At 43.2% G+C, this 14,267-nt stretch overlaps 1 long non-coding RNA gene across 1 annotated transcript in view; it reads left to right on the forward strand.

The window, feature by feature from the left end:
• LOC149872089 (uncharacterized) overlaps positions 1-12,358 on the forward strand; it is a 29,446-nt gene extending 17,088 nt beyond the window's left edge. The window contains exon 3 of the long non-coding RNA XR_016440577.1: positions 12,055-12,358. This is a non-coding gene — a long non-coding RNA (uncharacterized LOC149872089). The remainder of the gene's footprint in view (positions 1-12,054) is intronic.
• Positions 12,359-14,267: the final 1,909 nt, after the last annotated feature.

Genomic DNA, 14,267 nt, shown 5'->3' on the forward strand with positions numbered 1-14,267 from the left:
AGCATTCATTGTATTGCACTGCTGCTATTCTACTTGGTGAAAATTGAGGCCACCTTATCTCTACACAATATATTAAAAAAAAGGCTGATGGTAGACAGCTATTTCTGGAATATAAGTCAGTATCTATACATTAAAGATAAAGGAAACTGAAACTCTGCCAGGATTTCATTATTAACGTTTTCACCATTTTATTTCAGGGATTTTTGTGTGTGTGAATATTAGGTTGTTCTACAAAATTCCATGACATTGAGGTTATAAAGTGGAATAATCTGTGGCAGCGTACCTTTGGTGCCTGTCATTTTAAGGGCTGGAGGCAGGCAGCCAGCAGGTGCCTGATTAGGGTGGCCATTTTAGGACCCAGTACTTATAGGGTGAGGTAGCAGTTTGCTGTTGGTGGCTGAGAAAAAAACATCAGCTGGTTGAGATACATCAAGAAACAACTTGGAGGTAAGTGTAGGAGCTGTGGGGATGGTTGGAAGCTCCTGGTCCTGGGCATGACCTAAAACTGCACCCTGCTGGGTAAGAAGAGACTGGAAGGGCTGTCTGTGGCAGGACTGCCCCCAAGAAATACCAGACCAAGTACCCCTTCCAGTGAAAGGTGGGTAGGAGTGCCTTAACCCTGGCCCCCACCATGTGGTGGGGAGTTATGAGAGTTCTGGGAGTACTGTGGCCAGTCATGAGCATTAGTAGGCACCTTAGCCCAGCAGGGGCAAAGGGTCCTCGAGGCCCTGGAGGAGGCAGTGTTGTTGGGAAGAGGTATTGTGAGGGCCCATGCAGAGTAGGGTGCAAAAAGGGGCACTTGAAGGGCTGCATGTGTGGAGTACAGAGTAGGGTCTCTGGGGGAGACTTGAAGGGCTGCACCAAGGGGGTACTGAGTAGGGCAGCGAGAGTGGTCTGAAGGACAGCACATGGACCAACCCCCACTGGTGAGGGGCTTGGGGCGGAGTCAGCCTGGTATTTGGCATAAGACCAGGCCACGTAGAGTAGGGGACCTCAAGGAAACTAAAGGACTATGTATCCTACTGGAGTGCAAGTAGTGAAGCGCAATGGCCCAAATGGGCCGCTCAAGGAGAGCAAGGGTGGTGGAGTATGGCCCAGTAATGGGCAGTATGCTAGAGGCCTGTGTGAGTGGGGGCAGAGTGAGTGTGAGAATGAATGGAGTCCAATGGTGGACTGAGTTTGGCTTGACCTTAGACCAGGGAGCTATCATAATCTGGATGCCATCTATGAGATATGGGTCATGGTGTAGGGGAGGGTTGGAGACATGGATAGCACCCTCTGGCATAGGGGTAATGTAAGGACAGCCTCCCGCTTAATAAACCATATTAACATTCAAGCTGTGGCAGGTGAGTTAGGGCAAACTGCCCTAGACAGGTGGGTGGGACAATTTGTGATCTGGCCTCGAGTTCACCCCCATCACAGCATGTTAATCAGAACATGTGAGAATTCCATTTTTCATATTTTCTTGGGGAAAAAACTGATCTACATATACACAACACATTTATACACATACTTTTTTGTCTCATGATGCACTAGAGATCCTATGCTTTGGAGCAAACTCAATTAATCAAGTCTGCACCACATGCGAGCTAAGGCAAACTGCACTGCACCATGTACAGTTGTATAAGTGGCAAAATGTGTGTCAGTGTGCAGAAAATGGCAGTGGTGTGCTTTTGAACTGAAGCACCTCCAATGTGTTTTAGTTCAAAAGCACGCCACAGCCATTTTCTCAGTGTTAATGCCCATTATCCACTTATACAACTGTAAGCATTGCGGCGCTGGGCACTTGCATGTGTAAAAATACTCAACATTTTGATGCCTACACTTTTAGAATGTTGAGGCTTTTGTTCTAAAAATAATTTGAACATGTTAATATATATAAATGAGATGCTAACAGCTCCTAAATGAAATATGAAAAATATGCAGTTTTTCAATAAATGAGTTAATTACATGCAAAGCCAAATGTAAAATCTACAAGTATCAAGGGTTTTTACACAGCTTTATATGTTGTAACCCCACTCCCAATATTTGAAAATATCCAGTACAGTTACAGTTCTCTTACTGATTTGTGAGGGAATGCCATCGGTTTGTAACCTGTTCAAATGCTTTTATATTGCTGTTCCTTCTTTAGAATGTGTCAAAGAAGCAGCCCTTTGCTAGACAACAAAGGCTATGTACAAACATTCAGTTTCTACCAGGAGACTCTCTGCTCTCCTGGTAGAAACTGAAAGTGTACAGATGTTCTGTTCTTTTTCTGCCAGAGGAAAATGGTGTTTCAGGTGAAAAATAAACCAACTGCAACCAGGTAGAATTCACTGTCAGGTGAGTTTCTCCCAGGAGAATGAATGTCTGTACACTTTTCCACAGCTTAAATCCTACGGGGGAACAGAAGGAGTGGAACTGCAGGGAAAAACTCCTGTGTTTTCTCAAGACCAGGGTCAGTGACGTAGGGGGCAGCTGCTCTCTGCCTTCCCACAGACCAGGAGGGGAGGAGCTCCTGCCTGCTTGTCACTCCAGAAGCTCCATTGTGAAAAGCAGGCAGGAGATTTGCTCTGTTGCTCCAGTCCTCTGGAAAACCAGACACATGGAGCAGCTCATGCTGTTCCCCAGACCAGGAACACACCAGTCTTGGAAAGACATGAGGGGTAATGGAGACAGGGCAATTGTAGACTGAACATTTCCCAGAATATTTTCTAGCAGTGGAAATTTTTCACTGTTAGGAATGGACATTTGTATCTGGCCAAAAGTAGAGCAGCCAGCCAAATGAAATGGGACTGTGTGATTGCATCACGCCATGAAGAATTTTACTAGGGCTGAATCCAGAGAAAGAAAATAGCTGTCCTGAAATGATGCCCCTTGCTTAGCAACAGGTAATATTGCCAAATCCAAGGACAGAGTAAAATAAACTCATGAGCGCTATTTCTAGTCTGAAATGCAAACAAACCCCAGTCCCAGTGCATGTGTCCTTGTGTCTTACATGTGCATCTGGCATCAGACAGAGACACACAGAGAAGGTTCAGTAATATTGCTCCAGATTTTGCTGAGTCACCCCACAAGCCAATCCCTGCACTCAGATCCTCCTCAGAGGTTCATGCTGGATCTGTCAGTCTGCTGCAAGCCTTGCACGTTTCTCTTGCAGTTCCGACATGCTTAATAACTTCACCACACATTCCTTGTCTGCTGAGAGGGTTAGAATCATCGAAAATGAGGGTTGGAAGGGACCTCGGGAAATAAAGTCATCTAGTCCTACCCGCTGCTCAAAACACGACCATCCCCAACTAGATAATCTGAGCCAAGATTTGTTTAGATGAGTCTTAAACACATCCAAGGATCATCAAACATCCAAAACATGAGGGAACTCATTTAATGGACATTGCCAGATTTTCTCCCTTCTAAGGTGGGCTGATTTCACCAGGTCTTTGCAAGGCAAACACTGAAGAAAAGCTGAAGTAAAGCAGGATTGACCTCTGTATTTTTGTAACTGCTCAATTATTTCCTTCCTTCACTAAAGCCAATGCCAGACCAGGATCAGTAGAGCTAGGCTGAACACAGATACAACATTTTCCTATAGCTCTGCCAGTTTTCTCCAAAACTAGATCTTTTCTCATTAACTAGACGTTCATCTCATTACCCAATTCCATTATATAGAGGATGTCTATTATGGGATGTCTGGTTTTGAGCCTACTCATGCTAAAATAAGCCTAAATATTTTCTTTGTTTTTCTCCCAGTTCCAGAAGTTAGCACAAATAAGTAAAATTAGTTGTATGCTGAGTGGCTTAAAAAGTGTGACAATAAGGCTTTTCCCTCCTATCAGTCCCTTGCCTTCCTCACATATGCACACACATACACATGTAGACACACACACTTTGTCATCTTAATTGTAGTCTACAATGGAAGATCTCTGACTTCGTGTTTGATGTCATCTTTCAAAAAAAAAAGTTTGAAGTATCACGTGCAAATTTTTTCTGTTGGGGCTCAATGGGAATCTGTACACATGCTTTGGGGGGGAGAGGCACTTTAATAAGAGTGCCTGTAAAAGCCACTCAAATTAAAGCACCTGCAGCATCACATGTAGCCAGTGTCCTGTGTTTCCAAATGGCAGCTGGGACACTTTAACTAAAGCTCGTTCGACAAGCTTTCCTTAAAGTGCCTCTGCTGCCATTTTTAAACATGGGGACACTGAATACACACAATGCAGAGCTGCTGGAATGCGCTAATTAGCATGCTCTGGCAGACTCACAGCAAACTTGATTAATCAAGTCTGCACCAACACATGCTAATAAGTACATGTTGGAGCAGAGGTCTGTCATGTGCACAGGTGCCCATATATTTTAGACGTTGATGGTCTTGACTGAAATATTTCCAGGCTGTATAGTAAAATAGGCACCCAAAGAAGCCTAACATGTTTGACTATAACTAGGTATGGATAGAAAACAAAAAAATCAATTAAAAAAACCTGTGTTTTTTAACATTTGTTTTGATGCAGAATGAAAAGGAGACGTTTAAAGTGTTATTTAAAAAATGGGGGAGTGGGAGGGAGGAAGAGAGAGCGCTAACTTGGGTTATTGAAGAATTAGAAAAAAATCCTTGATCTGAATCTAACCAGGTCATTAAGCTTTCCTGGGGTCTCTCTCATTTTGTCCAAAAGTTCCATTCTACATGTGAAAACCCCTGGTGAGAAAAATGTAATTGAAACAGAAGCATTACAGCAAAATCTTTGGTTTTACCTAATCGGCATTTTCTGACAAGAATCTGTTCATCTTAAAGTTCCCAATCAGCTCCAAGTATAATTTTTAATTTCCTAGTTTTCTAGACATTGCATCAGAAAGAAACACAGTGAGGCAGTCACTATTATTATTTATGTATTTCATGTTACCCAAATTACAAGAAACAATTAAATAGGTCGTAAATCACAGCTCAATCTGTTCTAGCATGCTGCTGGACTACATTCAGGGACTTGACTTTTTAACTTGTCTAATTTAAAGTCTGAAGTTCCTGCTAATTCTTATCTGAATTAATGTTGAAGATGAGCCAAAGTTCACTGTGCTGACCTTTTAACAAAATTTAAATAAAAAAGAAATTACAAAACATTTTGAGTAGAGCTCAAAAAAACAAATAAGGTGCCATTAATACAAAGAGTGTGGGTATGTTTGAAAGGGAAGGGCGGTAAGAGGAAAGAGCCACAGAAGTAGCAGACTTCTGGTTGGAAAGGAAGGGATTTTACCTGGCCATCAAGCAGTGTACACACCAAAAGGCACCTGGCTCCTCAGTTGTTCCTGTCCTTTCCCAAGTACAGGACCCCAGATGCCTGTGATATTGGGCAAAATGGACAGATGTGCTAGCCCTGTTGGAAAGAGGCTCCAACTGTAGCCAAATGGCTGCTCTCCATAGTGCTGGAGCCAAGCCGTTATCCACCAGAAGTAAACAACTGCTCGTACCTCAAACTTCCTTAAAAAGAGGTGGAAACTCCCCATGTGCCCAAATTTTCCAGCTCTGCAGCACAGGGGTTTTAGAAAGAACTCCTGTCTTGCAGGGGTTTCCTATGGGGGGGAGGCTTTACTCTCAGGGATCCCTAGAGGCATTACACTCACTCCAAACTAGCTGGGCAAGCATGTTGCTCTTCAAATAAGTAAAGCTCTTGTATGTGAGATGGACCTTCACCAGTCCTCCTTTGTATTTAAGCTGTGTGGCTTGTGACAAGCTCAAAGCCAGGCAGAACAGTAAACCAACCAGTCATGTGCCAGAGAGGGTATAGTGGCCATCTGTGCAGCCACAATGCATAAAACACAACTAAATAAAGCTCCACGTATTATGCCAGCTTGCTTGGCAAGTGTTATTCACCATTCTGGCTTAAAGCAGCTAGAAAAATGCAGTTTGCTTCTCAGACATTTTCTGGCACACTGCAGTGCACGCAATCACTGCTTATGTGAAACAGGAAGGTTTCCCCAATGCTGGCATGGTAAATGTACCACAGTTTGGGAATCCCAGGTTCAGTCAATCTATTGGAAGGGGCAAATCTACCCAGTTGAGATAGCAGGAGCAAAGAGACTCATGAGCTCTCCTCTACCCCTGATACTGCATAGCACAGAATTCAGAAATTGAGTTAGTTAATTCAGAATCTGGTACTTTAGACATCATTCCTTTTGACTCTGCTCCCATGGATTAATTATGCTTTGTGTAGAAAATGTCATTTCAATTAATAAAGCAGTTTTGCTCCCCACCATCTCTCTTTCATCTCTTAACATCTCCTGCCTCACTCCCTTCTTCTTGCTAACACTGGCAGCCTTATCATTTGTTCTCTTCAAATCTTTCCATCAATTCTCTCTCTAGTCTTTTTTCCTGACATCCTCCATGCCTAGAATTGCCTCTCATTCCCAGAACACCAAACATTCACCTCCCTGGGTCCCTCTTGAATTACCTCATGAAATTCCTTTGAAAAGTTTACTATATCTACAAAACCTACAAATATAATTCACTGCCAGTAAAATACCATTGCCATTACAATTAATAACACACCATGTTTTCATCATTTCCTGGACCACTGTTGTATCTTCCTCTATCTTTTCATTCATTACCTCCACAAAGCAGCATAAGTGATATCATTTGTGTCTTACACCACAGCAAGCTCTTAGCATGCACTTAACAAACAACAAAAGAGCAAAGAATAACACTTTACAAGTGCATCTACACATGCTATTAGCATGGAGCAATCAACTCTGGCATATATTGTGCCAGAGCTTTTTGGTCCTGGGTACTGTGCTTATACGTGTGGCTGGGACCACAGCACATTGAGCTGGGTCAGACCAGCCCCAGCTGGCTGGGGGCTCGGTGGGGTCCAGCCTGCCAGCCCAGGGCTGTTCTGACCCAGCTCAGTGTGCTGCAGAGGGGCTGGCTGGGGCCCAAGGGTGCTCCAGCACAGGGCTAGCTGACAGGCAGCTCCAGCCAGCCCCATCAGCATCTACATATGCATTTGCTGCGGAGTAAATAACTCCACTGTAGGATAGCACTTGTATTTACAAGTACAAACCTGTGGTGCAGTTAATTAGTTTTTTCTGCAGCCTAATAGGACCACAGGTGTAGATGCTGAGACTTTACTGAAGAGCTAATTGGGCAACTCCACAGTAAATATTGCATGTAGGTGCGCCCTATGTGATTATCGTGCTTTTAATCAGGGCAGCTCACCGAAAGGGTCTGAATCTACTTCCCCACACCTTAGCCAAAGTATCCAAATGTCATGAGTCTGTAAAAGCTAGTGGGATAACTCAAAATAATAATACTAATAATAAGGCTCTCATGAAATTTGCACCAGTACTTCCTGCTGAGGCAGAGAAGCTCCTCATTCTGGGTAGTTAAGCATTTCCTCTACTGTCTGGAACTGCAGGGAAAAGGAATGTACTAGTGGCTGTGAAAGTTAACCCAAGCTTTTCAAACCTCAGAGAATGACTTAGTGCCAGCTCCTGTGATATTTGGTGCTTTGCTTAAAGCCTCAGCTTACTCGACAAATGGTTATATGAGCACTTCAGTTTTCATGGAAAATAAAAGCCAGCTTCTAGCCCTTGCCATAGTGAGAAAAGCTTGCAAATGTGACCTGGGTGCTCCTAAAATCTCAGAAAGCTCAAAGTAAAGAAAAGCATTCTTACTGGTATTTCTTTTAATGAAATCTCATGAATATTTAGGAGCTTACATATTGAGGGTTGGCAACATGTCTTGATATTAAATCTAAACTTTGTTAAGTGCCTCTACTGTGATGCAATGCACTGCTGTAACCTGAGAGCCCCAGGTAACAGAGATTAGCACAAGAGTCTGTATACGCATGTTGAAGCTCTGCCAATGAAATAACAAACATGTCCCTTTGTGTGCACCTGTGTGTGTGTGTGTGTGTGTGTGTGTGTGTATATGTCATTTTACCTTCTATTAGACAGACAACTGCCCACATGTGACTGACAGGGATTTCATTTGGACTTGTAATGGAATAAGGCATTTTCTGTACAAGAAAAATTGTCAGGAATGAAATGTTCCAAACAGCATGGCAATTTCTGAAGCAAAATAAGCTGTATGGCAAGTGGTTGAAACTGGTCAGAAAGTGTATCCTTGCTCTTTATTCTCTTGATAGTAGGTTATACTACAAGAGATGTTACTGGAATCGCCAGTGCAGTTGTAGGGTATTACTTGTTGTACAAGGACAGGTCTAAACAGCAGAACACTACACAGGGTTTCCGAGGTGTGAAGATGCATTTCTTTAGCTAAAGATATTCCTTTAATCATACCCTAACCTCACTCCTGAGGATGTGTTTACTGTGTATCTGTGTAGCTAAGTTAAGGCAGGTGTAGGTCTGTACAGTGTTACTATTTGACGAAGAAAATTTACCATTGTGCTGAGGACCTTCCCTCTGCCTTTCCCCGTGTCTGAGGAGGACTGAGATTTGTCATTGCTCAGCCTTTCAACAGGTAAGGCTGCACCTCATTTTGAAGTCTGAGAAGAGTTAGAAGGAGAACTGTGAGGCCCCATTCAGAGGACCGTCACTGCTTTATTCTTTCTGCTCACTGCTTAAGAAAGCCACTGCTCGTCAAAGAGGGCAGTGAGAGGTCTATTTTCTGTAAAAGTGTGGAAATATTGATCCATGGCTAAATATGCTTCCTGTTCATGATATTTGGGCTGTCCCATATCCTGTGTCAATCTTGGAGGAGAATTCCTTGTGTTCCTTCTTCCTTTCTTTGATGTACCTCCTAATATGAGTGAAGAACAAAGAGGGGCCATGCTACTGACACTTGTGGCAAGTACTACAGGGTGACGTGGCAGGAAGTGTTCTCCTGCTTTATCCTTATCCTTTAATTCCCTCTAACAGTTAGTACAACTGAAATAGTTCAATCTGCTGACCAGCTGGCAATCCCACATCAAGTTTTTTGGTTGTTTTTTTAAACAGCATCTCAGCTCCTGCCAGCTGCTGTCATTACTGTTCTACAGCCATTGCAATTCTGCTTTGATTGAATGGAATCCAAAGTTAAGTCCATTAATTCAGAAATTTTTGGCTCTATTAAGGTGCAGAATTGGTTGAAAAACACACAAATACATTGAGATGTTGCAATGTAAAAATTCATATACTAAGAGGTTAAAAACTTTGTATTACTGTTACAGGCAGTTTTGTGGTGTAAAACTAAATTATTGGAAGACAAGGCCAAAGCATGTAACATTTGTGTATTTGTATTACCTGAAGATTTTTAAGTACAAACTTCTATGTATAGTAAGTGATTAGATTTCATGTTATGTGACACATTTATTCCTTCTCTAATGATTATTAAATCATTTGGTATTCTGTTTAAGAGTAGCCCATCCATTGAAAACTTAACTCTTCTATTTTATATACAACTGTTACATTCATTATTATATTCTACCATGCAAAGGAGTATAGTTCCTTCTGGATCTGGTCAGAACTACTTAATCATGTTCACTTATTAAAAAAAAAAATCTTTGATCAGTTTCTTTCATTAGGCATCAAAGTTTTAGTACTTTCCAGTTGAATTTCATGTTATTATCAAAGCTAGAAATATACATATTTTGAATATGCAGGTGGTGTGACATTTTTAAATGAACATCAGATGTCAAGTAGTAATGGTATGGTTGATGGTAATATAAATGGTTCTCATGAGGATGATATATTTGATTCCATTTTTCCTGAATGTGAATTATTTGATTTCTGAAAAAACAGTAGCAGTTTGGAAACATAACTTCCACTGGGAAATGTTTTTAATTAGGAGAAGAATTGCTCTTATTTACTAGTGAAAAATATGCTAGTGTCATGTAGATTTTTTATGACTTATTTTAACACAATTCACCTGACAATTGTCAAGGACTTGACTTTAACATAATTATGATATCATTTGATCTCATATTTATTTTTCAAATATGCTTCTAGTATGTTACTAGTTAATCTCTAATAGATTATAGAGAAGGAGTTCACATTTGGATTAGAGTTAGTAACATTCAGAGTTAGGGTTGGAAATACCAACCCAGGAGTAGGAATTAAATTGAAATATCACAGCACCAAAACTTCTTCAAACTATTTTAGGAAGGTTATAGCTCACAATTGCAACGAGTCCTGCAAGATCAATTGATCTCCCAAGATTCTAACTAGTCTGGGTGATTTCTGAATATGTATCAGACCTTGAATTAATATCTTCTATTTAATCTCAAGTTAAAATGCATCAATTTGCATAGCTCCATAATGTTTATGAGTTACACCAGGGGTTGTCAACTGGGGGTACACGTACCTCTGGGGGTACTTAGAAAGGACATAGGGGGTACGCACAGGTAGCCAGGTGGGCAGCAGTGGAGTTCATCCTGGGGCACAGCAGTGACATTGGTGTCTCCTTCGGTGCCTTCCCATACTTTGCTTCTTAACCGGGGGAGGAGGTGGGGCACGTGAGGTGCTGTGGCAACAGGTGGCACACCATAGTGCCTCCATGCCCCCTACGTCAGCTCGCTCTCTGTGCCTACTCCCAGGTACAGGGCTGCGGGGCAAGGGCAGCTGTGCCCTTCTGCGGGCCGCACACATGCTGCCTGCCTGGCTGGATGGGGGGCAGAAAGTAGGGCTCACATACGGTGGCCGCCACTGCCACAGCCACTGCCGTGCCTCGTGCTGCTTTCCTGCAGCCAGTCACACGTGTGACTCCACAGGCTGCTGACATGCCTCGCACCTTGTGCACCGCCCACAGAGCTGCACATGTGACCGGTTGTGGGAAAGCAGCACAGGGTGCAACAGTGGTGGTGTGAGGCAGTGGCAGCTGCTGCGTGCAAGCCCCATCCCCCTGGCCACCCAGCCGAGTGGCATGTGTGCGGCCCACAGAGGGGCACTACTGCCCTGGCCCCCCTTGCCCTGCTCCTGTGAGCAGGCACAGAGAAATGCTCCACTCCATTCTCGATCTGCCTTCCCCCAGCCCCTTCCCTCTCCCCCACCCCTTCTCCCCACATACTCTTACCTCCCTGGGGGGGGCGGGGGTTGTCTGCATCTCTGTGTGTCTGTGTCTATGCCTGCATGTGTGCGTGTCTGTGTTTTTGTGTCAGTGTATGTGTGTGTGAGTGTGTCTGTCCCCTGCCCACTCAACCGCAGCAGGCACATGATGTCGCGTGGCTCTTGGGGCAGCGGGGTGCAGAGTCCAGCCTGCAGCAGCAGCTGGCTCTGCCCTGCACAAAGATCTGGGCAGCATGTGCCCCCCCACCCCCCGTCAACCACCACCAGGGTGAATGCAGCAGCAGGAATTGCCCACTCCTCCTCAAACTTCCCAGCCAACCACTCTGGTGGCTCCATTCCACACTCTGCCCTGGCTATACAGAGCCTACCCCTGCCTCTGTCTCCCTCGCCACAGGGGCCTCAATCTGCCCCGCCCCCTTAAAACCAAGAAAAAAACATAAAGGTGTACATGAGTTGAAACTTTGAGGCAGAGGGGTACATTTGTTTAAAAAAAGGTTGAAAACCCCTGAGTTACACCATTTGAATCTCTGCCCAAGATCTGGAAGATAGGTTCTCTTCTAGTTTGGGATCTAACCCAGAACTGAGTTCATAGGAGGAGGTTTGGATCTGGTGACAAATCCATATTCCTCCCAGTCTTTCTGAATCTATGCAACATTCCAACTTAAAAGTTCCAGTTTGGTCCAATCTATACTTAACAAAGAAAACCACCAGAAATTCAGAAACTGGAATTACAAAAATCTTCACTGATTTCCAGAAGTGCCTCCCTGTATTTCTATTTCTTATAAACTTGCCATCACTTTTCTAACTGCAACTGAAAAGATTGTTTTTCTCCCGCGCCTCTTTCTCCCTCTGGGGTATTTCAGCTCTGTAGCTATATTATTTAACTTTATAAAGTGTTTGTTTGGGGATATACTCTGAAAGAAAGACACTATAGAATTTTAAATTCTACAGTATTGCCCAATATTCTAATGAATAGCTAACATCCCTGATATAAATGGGTGAACAAAAGAGTCATGAGAACTGAAGATGTGTGGGCACTGAAATATTTCAGGAATGGAATAATGCTTTCCTTTCTCTGTTTAGTCTGATAGATGACAGTATGTCTTGAAGACTTCTGGACTGAATGATGGAGAGGATGAAAACGCCATTTCAGAAATGCTTCTCTTACTCCAAATGTTTTGCTTTGCATATTAAGAGCATGCCCAAGTGGGACATAATGTGTCTTTCATTTATTGTATTGTATAATCAGATATGCTTCCATAAAAAGGGCACTGGTTACAAATAAAAAAAGCCATACAAATAATGAATCACAAGTTCAAACTGATCTTTGGGAATCATGGAAACATATTTTACTGCAGTTTGTAGTTACACATTCCAGTAACAATTGTAACCTGAGAACCTGTGGTTTTTCTTGGGATAGGAACACCTCCAACATTTCAGACTTTTGAAATTAGTTTAAATTAGTAGCCAAAAGTCTGAGACTTCTAGGAAATTCCCAAGCTACTTAAATTAGCAAAACTAGAGACAATATATAGAACTTTACTTGCCCAAAGTCAATGAAACTATTCTTGTAACTGCTTAATAAGACAGTAAATGGCATTTAGTTGGGAAAGTGTGAAAAAAAGAGAAAATAGAAATTCAAACGAACACATTGTTAAAATGTCTATATATATAACACATTGATAAAATAGACAAATATATGTGTACGTGTGTGTATGTGTGTGTGTGTGTGTGTATATATATATATATATAGATAGATAGATGTGTGTATACACATGCACACACACATATAAATATAAATATAAATATATAAAATAGACACTATTTGTCTACTTTAGGGTCTTTTTCCTCTGAGGATGAGATTCCAATAGCTTTATTCCATATATTTAACTGGTTTTACAAATGTGGTGCGGCTAGTCAAAAAATGAAGTGATTTTAATGTGACATAAAGGTATCAGAAGCCAGTTTTTGGCTGTAAGATCTTCAAGACAAAGGCTGTTTTAATTTGTACAATGTTAAATATAGTCAAGCCCCAGTCTTGGTTAGGCAGACCTTGTCAATGACACCACAAGATACAAATATGTGATTTCATAGATTTTTTCATAGACATTAGGGCTGGAAGGGACCTCGGGAGATCATCGAGTCCAGCCCCCTACCCAAAGGGCAGGAAGTCAGCTGGGGTCATAGGATCCCAGCAAGATAAGCATCCAATTTACTCTTGAAGGTGTTCAATGTAGGCGCTTGAACCACCTCCGCTGGCAGACTGTTCCAGACCTTGGGGGCTCGGACAGTAAAGAAATTCTTCCTTATGTCCAGCCTGAAACGGTCTTGCAGGAGTTTGTGACCGTTCGACCTCGTCATCCCTTGGGGCGCTCTGGTGAACAGATGTTCCCCCAGATCCTGGTGGTCACCCCTGAGAAACTTATAGGTGGCCATCAGATCACCCCTGAGCTTGCGCTTTTCCAGGCTAAAGAGTCCCATGGCTCTCAGCCTGTCATCATAAGATCTGTTTTCCTGACCTCTGATCATGCACGTGGCTCTCCTCTGGACTCTCTCAAGCTTCTCCACATCCTTTTTGAATTGTGGAGCCCAAAACTGGATGCAGTACTCCAGCTGCGGCCTCACCAAGGCCGAGTACAAGGGGAGAATGACGTCCCGGGATTTGCTCGAGAAGCATCTATGGATGCACGCCAGCATTTTGGTCGCTTTACTAGCCTCAGCATCGCATTGGAGGCTCATGTTCATCTTGTGGTCAATGATGACCCCCAAGTCTCTTTCTTCTGTAGTGCTAACCAACGTAGCACTGCCGAGCCTATAAGGGTGCTGCAGGTTTTTCCTCCCAAGCTGGAGAACCTTGCATTTTTCGGTGTTAAACACCATGAGGTTCTCGTCTGCCCATTTGCTGAGCTTGTCCAGGTCAGCCTGGATCACCCGCCTATCTTCTGCCGTGGATGCTTTGCCCCAAAGTTTGGTGTCATCGGCGAACTTGGCCAGTCCACTCCTGACTCCAATGTCCACATCATTAATGAAGATGTTGAACAGTATGGGTCCCAGGACAGAGCTTTGAGGGACCCCACTGGTCACAGGGCACCACGATGAGTGACTGCCATCAATCACAACCCTCTGGGTCCAACCACGAAGCCAATTTCCCAGCCAGCGGATCGTGGTGGAGCCAAAGCCACAACTGGGCAGTTTGGCCAAGAGGTGATCATGGGATACCAGATCAAAAGCTTTTTTGAAGTCAAGATATATGACATCAATCTCTTCTCCCTTGTCCAGGTGATAGGTCACCTGGT

Source organism: Crocodylus siamensis, chromosome 2, assembly GCF_052110815.1.
Source record: "Crocodylus siamensis isolate JL-2025a chromosome 2, ASM5211081v1, whole genome shotgun sequence".
In the NCBI taxonomy this organism is placed as follows: domain Eukaryota; kingdom Metazoa; phylum Chordata; order Crocodylia; family Crocodylidae; genus Crocodylus; species Crocodylus siamensis.